At 44.5% G+C, this 13302-nt stretch overlaps 1 protein-coding gene and 1 non-coding gene across 14 annotated transcripts in view; both read right to left on the bottom strand.

Annotated features, from left to right (window-relative positions):
* LOC103351297 (uncharacterized) overlaps window positions 1-13302 on the bottom strand; it is a 260758-nt gene that overhangs the window by 41401 nt on the left and 206055 nt on the right. For all 13 annotated transcript variants that reach the window (XR_011380707.1, XR_011380706.1, XR_011380714.1 and 10 more), the window contains one exon: window positions 8371-8713. The gene's annotated coding sequence lies outside the window, so the exon portion shown is untranslated. The remainder of the gene's footprint in view (window positions 1-8370; window positions 8714-13302) is intronic.
* Window positions 148-250, bottom strand: LOC127484063 (small nucleolar RNA U13). The gene has a single exon (XR_007910842.1). It is a non-coding gene; the product is annotated as a small nucleolar RNA U13 (small nucleolar RNA).

Below are 13302 nucleotides of genomic sequence, written 5' to 3'. Positions count from 1 at the left end.
AGATCAAATTTATCCATCTTTTTTTCTTTTCTTTTCTTTTCTTTTTTTTTTCTGGCATTGTAGCTATTTGGAGAGGCTGGGCTCATTTCAGTTGCTCCACGGTTATAAATAAATTCACCCATGTATTTATACATTTTTCTCTGCTCATGTCAGGTAGGTAACGTGTTGATGTCGTAACAAGGTTTGAAGGGGGCTCATCTCACACAATAGTGTGAAACCCAGTTAATACACTTATGAACCTAAAGACTATCTCACTCAAGCCAGTGAGGGATCCAAAAGAAACATGAGACATGGTGGCTGATTTCACAGAACTTACACTCTTGTTGGGGGAAACCACTATCACCCTGAGACAGCTCTAGAACCAGACGGCATATAATTAAGTACTAAATAGTGCAGTACTGCCTAGAATTGCTTGTAGCTCAGAGGAAGGAGAGATCTACTGGGCTGGAGTTGTCAGAGAAGATTCTGTAGACAAGTCAGAACTTGACTTGGACGTGTATTTCCCTAGATGCTAAAACAGGCTGCGTGCATACATGTGCGTGCGTGCGTGCGTGCGTGTGTGTGTAATTCAGGCGGACTCCCCAATTTTAGAAAGCAATCCCCTATTGGGAAAATACACCTGACATAGACTAACGGATTCTAGACACTTACTTGCAGATTTGAGACAGGGTTTTAGAGCTAGAAGTAAGTGGCAGGGTGATGACGGTGTCAGTGAGAGAGGGGTGCCCTGCAGAAGAGTGCTTGCCCAGGGGGTCCCACCTTCTGCTGCCTGCCTAAGCATCCACTGGACCTTCCTGCCCACTCTGTGCAACACCAGTGGGCTTTCACCTACTCTGATTCTGAGGAGTTCTGCCAAGTGTTGGTGGGCTCCCATCTCCCTCTCTCACTATTTCAAAAAGTTACCACCTCTCTTAGCCAGCCCACACAGTTTCAGGTAACTGATGAGCAGTGAGCAACATCTATGACATCAATTCTGCAAGTCTTTAATTGTTGGTGGGGTTAAAGTCAGTTCAGGGGCAGGTGTTCAGCCTAGCCGTCAAGATGTCTGTTAGGACAGCCCACCTCCCAACATCTGACTCTGGCTCCTGATTCCAGCTTCCTGCTAATGCAGTCCCTGGGAGGCAGTGGTGATGACTCAAGTAATTGGGTCCCTGGCACCCATGTGGGGGACCTGGATTGAGCTCCTGGCTCTGGGTTTTGGCTCATCCTGATTCTGGCTATTGCAGGTATTTGGGGAGTAGACTAGCAGTTAGGGGAGTGCTCTCTCTCTCTCTCTCTCACGCTCTCTCTTTTAACTGTCTCTCTGTTGCTCTGCCTCTCAAATAAATATTTTAGAAGACTTATTTATTTTAAAGGCAGAGAGAGAGAAAGCGAGAGAGAGAGAGAGCGAGAGAGAGAGAGCGAGAGAGAGAGAGAGAGAAATGAATCTTCCATCTGCTGGCTTACTCCCCAAATGGATGCAATGGCTGCAGCTGGGCCAGGCTAAAGCCAGTAGCCAAGAGCCTCCTCCAGGTCTCCCACAGCACTTGGGCAATCTTCCACCACCTTCCCCAGGATCAACAGCTTGGAGTCGGATCAGAAGTAGAGCAGCTGGGACTTGAACCGACATCTATATGCAATTCTGGCACTGCAGACTGCGGTTTAACCCACTGCACCACAGTGCTGGTTAAAAAATAAATATATTTTATTTATATATAATATATATTAATAAATATATAGTATATATTATTATATATACTATATTATAGTGTACATTATTAATATATAGTAATAAATATATTAAATATTTATTTAATATTTTATTTGTGTATTTTTTATTTATTTCAGAAGAAGATTTACAGACAGAGAGAAGGAAAGACAGAGAAAAAGGTCTTCCATTCGCTGGTTCACTCCCCAAATGGCCGCAATGGCCACAGCCGGGTCAATCTGAAGCCAGGAGCCAGGACCTTCTTACAGGTCTCCCACGTGGGTGCAGGGTCCAAACTTCCACTGCTTTCCCAGGCTATAGCAGAGAGCTGGATCAGAAGAGAAGCAGCCTGGATATGCCCATATGGGATGCTGGTGCTGCAGGCAGATGCTTAGTCTACTAAGCCACAGTGCCAACCCCAGATAAATATATTTTTAAAAAGTTAGTTTAAACTTTGCAGGAAACAGGAAGGAGAGAGATGGGTAGTTATTTGGCAGTATGTTTTAAAAACTTTACGTTTTACATAGTCTTTGATCTAGTCATTTGACTTCCAGGAACTTCCTACCTACTTAGTTGATCAAAACATATTTTGCTTGCTATGCAGCAGGTACTACTATAGTATTTTTATTTTCAAAAAATTTCCCCCTAATCTGAGAGATGATTTTAACTAGTAATTATTATGATTGCATGATGTTTATTGAACACATTTCTACAAAATTTTTGTTCATATATTCTGTCCATTTTTTGTCTTTTTTTTTTTTCAAAGGCAACCATTTGTTTATTTGAAAAGCAGCACTACAGAAACTGGGGGTGGAGGGAGACAGAGAGAGGGAGGGAGCTTGCATTCATAGGTTCACTCCTCAAATAGCTGAAACAGCCAGAGCTGGAAGCTGAAGCCAGGAGCCAGGAACTCCATCCTGGTCTCCCACATGGGTGGTAGGGACACAAGCACTTGAGCCATCTTCTGTTGCCTTCCTAGGTGCGTTAGCAGGAGCTGGATCAGAGGCAGAGCAGCCAGGACTTGAACTTGCACTCAGTATGGGATGCCCACCTTGCAAGAGGCGGCTTAACCCAAAAGCCCCAGTATTTTTTCAATTAAATAATTCACTTGACCTTCACAGCAATCCCATGAGTTATTATTCTTGTTTTACAGGTGAGGAAAATGAGGCACCAAGGAGGTGAGGCAGCTTGCTTCTGATCGCCGGCTGGCATGTGGCAGAGCCAGCATTTAAACCCACACTGACTCCAGAGTCCTTGGAGTTAACTACTGTCACACGCCCATAATGACGCTCTGCTCAAGGACCAGTGACATACACGATGCTGGGGCGACAGGCTTCAGCAGTCAGCCTAGGAGTAGGCAGCAAGCTATGCCATCGAGGTCTGCGAAAGAACAGCTTAGGATGTCCTCACAATGGCGAAATCACCTAATGGTGCCTTTCTCAGCTCAGATCCCTTTCGCGACCTCATGTTGCTGAAGAAGTCGTGGGGGCGGGGCACACCAGGATTTACCAACAGCCGGTTCTCTCCACACGAATGCCTCCATGCCTCCTGAGTGCACGGCACAGCCCCGGATCTCCCGTAGCTGCCTACTTGGGACGGGGTTTCCAAGGTGAAGGTGAAAGCTCATCTGTGGGTCATAAAATAAACTGAGTGGACTCTGGCCGGATTTTCTTTTCCAAAAATACGGAAAAGAATAGAGTAGAAGCTACAGAAAGTGAGTTCTGTCTCGTGCCCTTTCTTCACATTTACCTGAGTGTCACATGCACACAAGCTAAGGAAGGGGTGGGTCACAGATTTTGTGGATCTCTCGGTGTAAGCTACAATCTGGTTTATAAACCGCAAGTCCAATAGGAAAGGCAAATATTAAATAAGGCATAATACTTGCAGCAAGTAGTTTTTTAAAAAGTAATTGACAAAATTGTTTAAAAATAGATTACTAAATACATTATGGTATAGCAATATACTGGAGTTTTATCCAGAAACTGAAATTATATTGTGGACAAGCATTCAGTGACATAGAAACACGTACAAGACATAAAAACAAGGGGGAACGTTTGATTATAAAGTATGTGTCATACATAACAATGTACATATTTGCACAGAAAAAGGACTAAAATGGATAGCTGTTTCTAAATGAGAGAACTACATAAACATTTCTTTCTTTTGTTTCTCTGTATTTTTGCAATGGACATAATTACTTCTATGATATATTTTATATAATATGTATCCTAATTCATATGATTATATAATAAGGTTTAGTATAAGCATATGTGAAGATTCTTAGATATAATAGTGAAATAATATTAAATAGTCATTGATAATTTAAAACTTTAAGCCATACTATAAATAGGATAGCCATAAAATATATTAAAAATAAATATCAATTAAATACATTAAATAATTAAAATAATTAAACTATATTAAAAATGACAAGCTATCCAATAAATGAATAAGCACAAGAGAGAAACAGGTCCTTCATGGAAAAGGAACCTTTTTTGCTAAATGAACATATCAAGTGATTCTCAACCACAATCAGATGTAAACTGAAACAGCAACATGAGAAAATGTTGTCTTTACAGTTCTGCAAACGGCCAACTCTGTCCAGTGAAAACCACTCTGAGAGTATCTACTACATGACAGCCTGCAGTTGCAGAATGGGAATAAGTGTTTATGTTATAGGTTAGCAAATGTCAGTCTGGCTCAAGGCACTTCCTACGTGCTTTATTTCTGCTTCAGCTTAAATAAATCATCAAATGAGGGACAAAGGATTCCCTAAAAAGTATTAAACATTTTTCAATACAAATAGGAAAATATATACCCACAATCAATACTTTTTTACTGTATACACCACATATACGTACTGACAACACCCATGTACACACACTCACTTCATGTCTTACCATACAGCATCTCATTTAATCCCTACAACTTGGTGAGTTGTCATTCCTACCTTCGCTCCATTTCCACTAGAAGACAAGTGAGGCAAAGAGGGTTCAGTTACCTGTCCTCGGAGAGGTCAGTGGGGGAGACAGGATTTGAGCCCAGCTCTCAACAACTCCACACTTTGCAATCTCAGTTGTAGTTACTTGGGTAGTTCCGTGCCTGCTGAAGGCTGGCAGGGAGCTGTGCATGGTCCTAATTAGAACGTCATTTTTGAGGTCAGAGTGTTGCAAAGGAGGACCTGGGACTGAGTGGCACTGTACATGGGCTCTCTGAGGTTCCCAAGGACTGGGTGCTTCCAGCACACATTTATAACATGTCCATGATTGTTTTTCTGGAAAAAAACTTGAATATCATGTAAAGCAGTGTGTCTGGTTCCAGAGAGACTTTTTTTTGTGAGTACACATGATAACAAGGAAGACTGTCATAGTCTTTTTCTATGTCAATGTGATTCAAATAAAAGAATGAGACCATTGCCCTATGCTTTCTATAGCATCATGAAATATAGTTATCATAATATTTAAGGCTACCACAAAAAAGCTTGTGGAAAATGGAATTAAAACATGATTTTATAGGGTGGCCACTGTGTCACAGCAGGTTAAGCAGTGGCTTGGGATGCCCACATCCCTTATTGAGTGCTTGTGATCAACTCCTTCTTCTACTTCCAATTCAGCTTCCTGCTAATGCACCTGGGAGCACAAATAATGGTCCAAGTACTTGACTTCCTGCTCCTACGGGGGAGACCCGGATGGAGTACCTGGCTCCTGGCTTGGCTTGGCCCAACCTTGGCTGTTGCAGAGGATGGAAGAGCTCTGTCTCTTCTCTATCATTCTGCCTTTTATTTTTATTATTTTTTAAAGATTTGTCTTTTATTTATTTGAAAGGCAGAGTTTAAGAGAGAGGAGGAGAGACAGAGAGAAAAACAGAGAGAGAAAGAGATTGTCCATTCGCTGGTTCACTCCCCAAATGGCCACAATGGCAGGGCCTGTGCCAGGCCGAAGCCAGGAGCCAGGAGCCTTTTCTGGGTCTCCCACATGGGTGCTGCTGCTTTTCCCAGGCATGTCAGCAGGGAGCTGGCATCATCATGCCTTTCAAATAAGTAAAAAATAAAACTGAAAAATACATTTATTTTAAAAAGGTAATTTTTCTTTGATCCAAAATAATTGTGAAATCCATGCAGTTTTTTCATAACATGCATTTTCTGCAAATTTCTGCAGACTCTTCGAACTTGTGCCCCCTAGGTATTCTACTATTCAAAGAGTTACAACGTGGTCATCAGAACCATGATAACAAGTGGAAATAAAAATAATAGTAATCATGGCAAGGCACTAAGTGGTAAATGTTACCAACTGTAACTGCTACCTACTGGAGATCCATGTTTGTGAAAGAAAGATGAATGTCCATTTTTGTCTTTCCTTTTTTTTTTTTTTTTTTTAATTTTGACAAGTAGTTACAGACAGTGAGAGAGAGAGAGACAGAGAGAAAGGTCTTCCTCCCATTGATTCACTCCCCAAATGGCCACTATGGCAGGTGCTGCGCCGATCCGAAGCTAGGAGCCAGGTGCTTCTTTCTGGTCTCCCATGGGGGTGCAGGGGCCCAAGCACTTGGGCCATCCTCCACTGCCCTCTCAGGCCACAGCAGAGAGCTGGACTGGAAGAGGAGCAGCCAGGACTAGAACCCGGTGCCCATATGGGATGTGGACATTGCCCAGTGAGCCGTGGCCCCGACCCCCAGTTTTTCTTTCATCAGTTCTAGGAGACAAGGCCTTATCTCTGCAGGCTGTGGCCAATACCAACCACCAATCAGTTGGAAATAGGAACCACGGGTCTAGATCGTGCACTGTGGATGGATTTCCAACAGTAAGAACACTGGGCAAGTGCGTTCTTTAATTCCCAGTCTCACAGTTGCTGTCAGTTGCAGTGGAGGTGGTGACAGGATCGTGTTTTGCTTTGGCTGGCCAGTGTCTTCCCTGGACATCATTTTCCAGACACAGTTTTGCTTCTGTCCACACTGTGTTGCTCCCCTGTCTGCTCTATAGCTGGATCAGTTTCATAAGCCACCTTCCATAACTCAGGAAATACACGCCCAACTTTCTCATCTCCTAAGACAGTGTGACTTCTTCTCCCTGGAGACACAGAATTACGGGTGAAATGGCTTAGCTAACACTTGTCAGCGGCCTCAGAGTAGGAGTTGATGCCAAAGGCCCAGGAGGTGACATGATGACAATAGGCTGCACCTTCACCTCGGCAGAGAATGGAGCCCAACTGTCCGTATTTCCTACTTCATTCTCTCCCCCGTCCACTGAAGGAAAGCTGGGAGCGTGAGAATAGTGAGGCAGAGCTGGGGGTGACTCAGTGTGTGCGCAAACACAGCAACCATTTGTAACATGAAATTTCTTTTCTCCCATTTTTTAAAAAAATGGATCTCTGAAAGCAATGATGATTACTTAAGTTACCTTTCAGGGTATCACACAGGATATATTTATCTGTAGATTTTAAACACACACACACACACACACACACACACACACACAGTCCTGGGGAATACGCCATTACATTCAGATTATTTAAAGGTTCTTCCACTAATTAGTTCATAATAGGTGACTTGAAAGTAGCTAATGTGGGGAGGTGGTGTTGTGGCATAGGGGGGTAAAGTCGGCTTCAATGCCAGCATCTCGTATGAGCACCAGTTTGAGTCCTGGCTGCTCCACTTTGGATCCAGCTCCCTGTAGAGCATGGCCCAAATCCTAGGGCCCCTGCACACAAGTGGGAGATCTAGAGGTGGCTCTTGGCTTCAGACCCACCCAGCTCTGGCCATTGTGGCCATTTGGGGAGTGAACCAGCAGATGGAAGATCTCTTCTATCACCCTCTCCCTCTCCCTCTCTCGGTGTAGAACTTTGTCTTTCAAATAAATCTTTTTTTTTTTTTTAAAGAAAGTTGTTAATGTACCTTTTGCAACATCAGCATCCCATATGAGAACAAAGAACACTGGTTCAAGTTCCAGCTACTTAGCTTTCAATCCAGCTCCCTGCTAATGTGCCTGGGTAGGTAGCAGAAGATGACACAAGTGCTTGGACCCCTGCCACCCACATGGGAGACCCAGGTAGAGTGCTAGGCTCTTGGCTTTGGCCTGGATCAGATCTGGCTGTTCAGGGCATTTAGGGAGTGAACCAGAGGATGGAAAATCTGTCACTCTGCCTTTCAAATGAATAAATAAATAAATCTTTTTTTTTTTTTTTTTTTTTTTTTTTTTTTTTTTGACAGGCAGAGTGGACAGTGAGAGAGAGAGACAGAGAGAGAAAGGTCTTCCTTTGCCGTTGGTTCACCCTCCAATGGCCGCCGCTGCAGCCGGCGCACCGCGCTGATCCTGGCAGGAGCCAGGATCCAGGTGCTTTTCCTGGTCTCCCATGGGGTGCAGGGCCCAAGCACCTGGGCCATCCTCCACTGCACTCCCTGGCCATAGCAGAGAGCTGGCCTGGAAGAGGGGCAACCGGGACAGAATCCGGCGCCCCAACCGGGACTAGAACCCGGTGTGCCGGCGCCGCAAGGTGGAGGATTAGCCTATAAATAAATAAATCTTAAACAAAGCCATTAAATATTGTTTAAATTAATCTCAAGGCAAATGAAATATTCTGATGACACTATAGCAACTAATTAGGTGAATAAAATGGAACAAAATTAAGTTAAATAAACTACTAAACAATAATCCACCCCCTTGCAATTTCATTAAACCCACTACTCACTGGGACCTGCATAGGTGGGGTAGAAGCATGGCTGACAGCGACTGTTGGCATCCCTGGGGCTGAAGCAGCGGGTGGCAAATGCAACAGAGGCCCCGGCAGTCCAGCAGGTGGTTCGGAGTCGCCATCTTCACCGCCAGACCAGCACAGAAGGGAATGGCACCAACCGCCTTCAGCAAAGCCTGGTCTTCGCAGTCTGGGGACTGGCTGCCCGGGGGAGAAGCGTAGGAAGAGCAAGGTTCTCCGCGCTGCTGCGGCTGTGGCGGCGGCTGCTGCTTCAAATCACTCTTTATCTTTTCATCCCTCCCTCCCAGCCGGTACAGCTGGGCTCACATTCGGCTTTGAGCTAATAGAGAGAGGGAAGGCAGGAGGTTAAACCAAACTGTTAACTGGGTCTCTTCAAAACTGACATTTAATACAGGGCGTAAATCACCAGGGGGGCCTGTTAGTCCTTCAGGAATGCAATTACATAGGGTCAAATAAAACATGAAAGAAACCAACAAGTTTTAAAATGTAGTATGTTCTCAAGAGCAGGCCAGAAGGAATGTGAAGCAGTCCAAATATGCCAGCACTCCCCATAGGAGAGGATTACACGGAGAGGTTCCTGCTCTGTCATGGTTACGAGGTTAAGCACGGGTATGGGAGCACATCGCCCGATCCGGCCGCTCCCCACTGGACTCCAGGCCTCCCCAAAGATCCCTGTGTTCATTCAAAGCAGGTGGAGGCTGTGTTGCACCACCAGCCATCACCACTACAGTCCCTCCACGTAACGTGTTCCATGTACCGAAGGAACATGGTGGCAGTTTTCTTTCTATTTATTTATTTATTTGACAGAGTTAGACAGTGAGAGAGAGAGACAGAGAGAAAGGTGTTCCTTCCATTGATTCACTCCCCAAATGGCTGCTACGGCCAGAGCTGCACCGATCTGAAGCCAGGAGCCAGGTGCTTCCTCCTGGTCTCCCATGTAGGTGCAGGGGCCCAAGCACTCAGGCCATCCTCCACTGCCCTCCCGGGCCACAGCAGAGAGCTGGACTGGAAGAGGAGCAGCTGGGACTAGAACCTGGCACCCATATGGGATGTGGGCGCCACAGGCAGAGGATTAACCAAGTGAGCCACGGTGCCGGCCCCTCTTTCTTTCATACTCAACACCAAACACACCGATCAGAAGCCTTATTCTGCGGTTGACTGAATGTTGGGGTCCTCCTCAAGGCTGGCCAGCACATATGGCTACTTCTGGAAACTGTGGTGAGCTAGTTCATTCCATGGGACGGCTGGCAGGTGAGCTTACACTGGTGTTTCGGATAAGTGTCTATGAACAGTTTGGCAGGTTTCAGTTTGACGTCATAAAAGCCTGGGTTGGATCTCTTTGACTTTAAAACCCTCATGAATGAGGGTGACCAACTCAGCCCAGCTCACCTGGGGCTCTCTGGGTTTTGGCACTGAAAGGCCCACATCCTAGGAGGCCCTCATTCTCCTGGAAACAGCTTGGTCAGCCATCCTTTCACAAACAAAAGATGATTCCTTGGTCACACAGTACATATTCTCTCCTGGCTGCTCTGTTTCCATGCCTGTTTGCACAAGGGTGTGTGTGCAGATGGGCACACACATGACAGGTGTGTGGACCCTGAATCAGACCAAGGGAACCTGTCTGTAATCAATCATTTTGTTGAAGTTTGGCTCATAGGCATATGGCAACAACATGGAAGAATCCGCACATGGATTGTGTAAGAAGAGGGGCCGGCTGGAAGTGGGTACTGGGATTAAAATGAAAGTAATTATAAAAGAATTCAAACAAAACAGATCAGCTGTGTTCAGATTCCTGAAGAAGCACTGATTTTTATAAGCCAGTTCTCACTTCTCCAAGAAAAATGCAGTTTCCAATGAGCTGTAATTAACACTTCATTTTTCTTATCTTGCCTACAAAATGATTCAACCTGTAAAGCCAACTGTGCAGTTTAATTCCAGAGGGTGCAGATTCTATCTGCTTTGGTTTGATGGACTGAATCTTGGAAGCCCTTTCCTGCACCTATTCCCCCAACCCCTCAGTAGGCAGTGGTGGCCTGAGGCTGGGCCTGTGAATCCTGCCTCCAGGAGGCACTGCAGAGGCCGACCCAGCCCACCCCCTGCAGGCTGATACGCCTCTGTGCCATTTGCTCAGCTCCTCCCCACATCAGCAATTCCAAAGGCTTTCAGACCTTTCCAGCAACCTTCTAGAACTCCATGGATTGCATGGCTACCCCAGTCCATTAGACACACCATTTTGACTTTCAGCTGAGTTATGAACTCTCAGGATTTGGCTCAGCTCCTGTAAGCAGCGTAACTCTGAGGAGTCTGAAGACTGGAGGAAAATTCAGTTCATCTTGCACTCTTCTCCATGGCCTCTAGCTCTTTCCTCGGCACCTTCTGACAATGTAGCTGGAAATATTCCTAGCCTTGGAGAAATTATATTCTGTCTTTGCAGCTGTTTCCTAGTTCTGTTTAAAGAATGCCAAGTTGATACACTCACTAAATAAAGCAAAAAAAAAAAAAAATCACTGCAATTCAAGCTCTCTCCTGACTTGTTACATACAAGCTTCTTTCCTTAGTGGTTTCCCTTTCCTATGCTCAGAATGTGTGCGGGCATGGGCAGGTGTTCGGCCTCACAGGTAAGATCTCGCCTGGGGATACACAGCAGACTCATAGGATAGCAGATGTCTTAAACAGCACTCTGGCCTCAGAATCAGCCCTTAAGACATTCAGATCTGGCTAAAAAGCCCATGAGAGTTTCGCAGGCATGGAAAGCCAAGACACTCTGGCAAAAAAAACAAAATAAACAAAACAAAAACCAAACAGACCTAAATGAAAGATCTCTGTGAGTGAGATCCCAGTGGAAAGAACGGGCCATCAAAGAAGGAGGTACCTTTCTCTGAAGGGAGGAAAGAACTTCTACTTTGGCTATGGCCTTGTCTAAACAAGGTCAGAGTTTGTGAACTCAAGAGGCTTCCATAGCCTTGGCAGCTCATGACAAGAGTCTTGGGTGATTACTGACGTCATAAATAAGAGTGTCAATTGTTAAATCAACAACAGGAGTCACTGTGCACTTGCTCCCCATGTAGGATCTCTGTCCTTAACGTGTTGTACTATGCGAATTAATGGTAAAACTTTGTACTCAAACAGTACTTTATACTTTGTGTATCTGTGTGGGTGCAAACTGTTGAAATCTTTACTTAGTATATACTAAGTTGATCTTCTATATATAAAGATAGTTGAAAATGAATCGTGATGAAGAATGGGATGGGAGAGGCAGTGGGAGATGGGATGGTTTGTGGGTAGGGGGAGGTTATGGGGGAAAAATCTGCTATAATCCAAAAGTTGTACTTTCAAAATTTATATTTATTAAATAAAAGTTTTTAAAAAATATATTTCACTTTGTGTTTCTATGGGGGTGCAAACTGTTGAAATCTTTACTTAATGCATACTAAACTGATCCTCTGTAAAAAAAAAAAAAAGAAAGAAAGAAATTATCAACTCCCAACTTGACTCTCACTGGGATTAAACATGACAATAGGTCTGATCTGATTTCATCATCATTTAAAAAAATCATCTATTATTTTTCACTTTATGTTTCTGTGTGGGAGCAAACTGTTGAAATCCTTACTTAATGTATACTAAGCTGATCTTCTGTATATTAAGATAATCGAAAATGAATCTTGATGTGAATGGAAGGGGAGAGGGAGTGGGAAAGGGGAGGGTTGTGGGTGGGAGGGACGGTATGGGGGGGAAGCCATTGTAATCCATAAATCGTACTTTGGAAATTTATATTCATTAAATAAAAGTTAAAAAAAAAAAAAGATCTCGCCTGGGACACCTGCATCCTATATTGGAGTACCTGGGTCTGAGTTAGGGCTTTGCTCCCCGTATTAGCTGTCTGCTAATGTGTACCCTGCAAGGTGGCAAGCGATGCCTCAAGTACTTGTGTCCCTGTCACCCACATGAGACACCTGGTCTGAGTTCCCAACTCCCATTTTTGGCCTGGCACAGCCCGTGGCTGTTCTGGGCATTTGGGGAGTGAACCAGTTAATGGGAGATTTCTATCTTTCTCTCTCTACCTTTCAAATAAAACAAATTTTTTTTATAATAATGAATTTGTTCTGATCATACATGTTCTAAGTATCAATCTCTAAATCTGGTCAAAAGCTAAGAAACTGAGGGTGGACAGCTAGGACAAATAAGAGCTTGTAGATGCCAGGAAGAGACTCAGAAGGAGGAGAAGCTGCCTACCTGCCTGAGGTATGTGCTGGGGAAAAGAACACGGCCTTGGGAGGCAAACACATCTGGGTTTGAATTCCAGCCCAGGCACTCATTAGCCAACTGATCTTGGACCAGATATGTCATCTCCGTCAATTTCAGTCCCCCGCGTGTACACCACGGGGATAATTCTAGTGTCCCTATCAGGAAAGGTAACAGTGTACACATGGAAAGCACCCCACATAGAGTAAGTGGTAGCTGTTAATGTCATGATGAGAGAGTTAACAGGAAAAAGTGACCCCCAGCACAGCCCTGTGTGAGAGGCCACAGGGCCATCCATGTTCTAACTGCTGGGGTTCTTCCCAATGCACATCTCTAGGAACTGTGAGCTTGTAATGCCGGCCTTCCACCTACACTCCCCCACTAGCTGCGGGCAAATCACTTATCTGACTCAATTGCTTCATCTGTAAAGAGGAGGATAATAATATTTACCTTCCTCAGAGGAATGTGGGGAGAAGTAATGAACGCTTGCAAAGTTGCCTGAGATCTACAGATGAAAGGCAGTGTGCAATTGCAAAGTGTTATTATAAATATCAGTGCTATTTTAACACATTTGCATGCATGCAAGTGTGAGCAAATTTGCACCTGCGAGCACTGGACGAAAGTGTGTGACCTTCAAGTATTATCCTACGAGCAACCCGTGGACAT

The sequence above is a fragment of the Oryctolagus cuniculus genome, chromosome 12, assembly GCF_964237555.1.
Source record: "Oryctolagus cuniculus chromosome 12, mOryCun1.1, whole genome shotgun sequence".
Classification (NCBI taxonomy): Eukaryota; Metazoa; Chordata; class Mammalia; order Lagomorpha; family Leporidae; genus Oryctolagus; species Oryctolagus cuniculus.
Note: the sequence above shows the minus strand (reverse complement) of the source record. Positions and strands in the feature narration are given on the sequence as shown.